Raw genomic sequence first — 2,828 nt, 5'->3', positions numbered from 1 at the left:
GAATGACTATGAGAAAGAAGGAAGGTGATATGTGCTGTTTACCAGCTTCCCTGCCCTTCTAGAACTATTTTATGGGTGGAGTGATACTTGGGACAATGGCCTCATGACAGTGACAAGCTCTATCCAGATGTCCTGGTTCTGCAAGAAGGTTGATTCAAAACCAGTTTGTGGCCAGTACTTGATTATCCAATAGGCAGATTAAGCTTATGCTTGGAGCACCTGCAAAAACACAGGCACAAAAAAAAGAGTTGGTTTTTTTTTTTTTTAAAGAACTTTGATACTTAATATTTCCTTTAAAAAAAAAAATTTAAGGGCCAGGTGTGGTGGCTCAGCCTGTAATCCCAGCACTTTGGGAGGCCAAAGTGGGTGGTTCATTTGAGGTCAGAAATTCGAGACCAGCCTGGCCAACATAGTGAAACCCCGTCTCTACTAAAAATACAAAAATTAGCTAGGCATGGTGTCCTGTGCCTATAATCCCAGCTACTCAGGAGACTGAGCCAGGAGAATCACTTGAACTTGAGAGGTGGAGGTTGCAGTGAGCCGAGATTGGGCCACTGGATTCCAGCCTGGGTGATGGCATGAGATACCATCTAAAAAAAAAAAAAATTGAAGTGGTCATTCTGGGAAAAATTATTAGACCTTCTAATACTTTTTAGTCTGGTTTTGTCTTGTTTTACTTTAGTACTATATTTAAAGTTGTTTTTAAATATTAGGATTTTTCATATTGATTAAGAGTTTGAATTTTGGAGCTAGACTGCTTGAGTTCAAATCCAAGCTCCATTATTTAGTAGTTTTATTAATTCAGGCAAGTTATTTCACCTCTCTTCATCAAGTGGAGAATAATGATAGCCTCTATCTTATAAGTTTCTGGTATATAATAAGTGCTCAATACATGGTAGCTATTATTATTAAGCCTTACATTCACTTGACAAGTACTTGAGTACCTGTTCAAAGCACTGTTGTAGACGCTGGGGATATAGCAATGAAATAAAATAGAGAAGCTTATACCTTCATGGGGCTTACTTTCAGTTTGGGGAGACCAACAAGAAACATATAAGGAAGTCCAAACCTCAGACCCCTCATCTAGAAAGTAGAACAAGTAACATACCTCATACATTGCTGTAAGGAATATAAATAATGTGTGTAGATTGCCTGTTATAGCACCATGGTTAGCAATGCAGTAGGCATTCAATAAATGTTTGATGAATTGGAACCAATTTTACTTATGAACAAACTACACACACACACACACACACACACACACACACACACACACACACACAAATTTCTATTCACCCTACACATACTGAAACTTTGTATGTAAATAAACACTATCCCAGAAATCTTAAGACTATGGGAAGGCTGGGCACGGTGTCTCACGCCTGTAATCCCAGCACTCTGGAAGGCTGAGGTAGGTGGATCTCCTGAGCTGAAGAGTTCAAGACCAGCCTGGGCAACATGACGAAACCCTGTCCCTACAAAAAATACAAAAAAAATTAGCTAGGCATAGTGGTGTGTGCCTGTGGTCCCAGCTACTTAGGAGGCTGAGGTGGGAAGACCACTTGAGCCCAGGAGGCAGAGGTTGCAATGAGCCAAGAAGGTGCCATTGCACTTGAACGTGGGTGACACAGCAAGACCCTGTCTCAAGAAAGAGACAGGGAGAGAGAGAAAGAGAGAGAGAGAGAGAAGGAAAGAAAGTAAGAAAGGAAGAAAAGAAAAAAGAAAGAGAAAGAGAAAGAGAGAAAGAAAGAAAGAAAGAAAGAAAGAAAGAAAGAAAGAAAGAAAGAAAGAAAGAAAGAAGGAAAGACTGACTGTGGGAAGACCAGATATTTCTATTGGTTAATTTTGTTTATACTCTCTGTAAATTATCTTGAAATTCCACATTCTAAACAGGACCTAGAGAAGCAATGGTGAGAACTGTATAAAGAAATTGAAAAAAGAAAGTAGGCAGAAGAGGCTAAGAAGAAAAAGGAAAAGGAGAAGGAAGAGGAAGATGACATCTGGGGAATTGAAGAAGAGGGAAATGAATTGTATCCCCCTGCAGAGCCAGGAAATGACAGGCAGATGCAGGAATGTGATGCTGACAGGACATTTCTGGGTAAAAATGAAGAAGTCCTTGTTGACCAGAAGGATGAACTATAACTGGGATTGCAGAGGCAAATGTTAGGAGGAGAAATATTCATGAGATTGGTATAATTTGGGGAGCAAAATAACTTATTTTTTGAAATAAACTTTGGATTTGCATTTCCATCCCACTCCCTTTAATCTGTGTGATCTGGGGAAAGCCACATTGCCTTTTGGGGCTTCTATTTCCTTATTAGTGGAAAGGGAGTGATCATTTCTCTGTTATGAGGTTGTAGGGATTAAATGAACTAATATATGTGAAGTGCCTGATATAAATATGTAGTGAAAATATGGTTGCTATCATTACTATCATCATTATGCTGTTTATGAAATTAGTTATCAGTAAATAAACTTCTGTATAAACTTAATCCTCACTTTCAATTTATCCCAGGACCCAGGGATTTTATTTTGTTAAATGTATGGGGCCAGGCATGGTAGCTCACACCTGTAATTCCAGCACTTTGGGAGGCTGAGGTGGGTGGATCATCTGAGGTCAGGAGTTTGAGAACAGCCTGCCCAACATGGTGAAACCCTGTCTCTACTAAAAATACAAAAAATTAGCTGGGCTTGTGGTGAGCGCTTGTAATCGCAGCTACTCGGGAGGCTGAGGCAGGAGAATTGCCTGAACCCAGGAGGCAGAGGTTGCAGTGAGCCGAGATCGTGCCATTGCACTCCAGCCTGGGCAACAAGAGTGAAGCTCCGTC

Source organism: Saimiri boliviensis, chromosome 11, assembly GCF_048565385.1.
Source record: "Saimiri boliviensis isolate mSaiBol1 chromosome 11, mSaiBol1.pri, whole genome shotgun sequence".
NCBI classification, from domain to species: Eukaryota; Metazoa; Chordata; class Mammalia; order Primates; family Cebidae; genus Saimiri; species Saimiri boliviensis.
The sequence above is the reverse complement of the archived record's forward strand: the minus strand, read 5'-3'. Positions refer to the sequence as shown.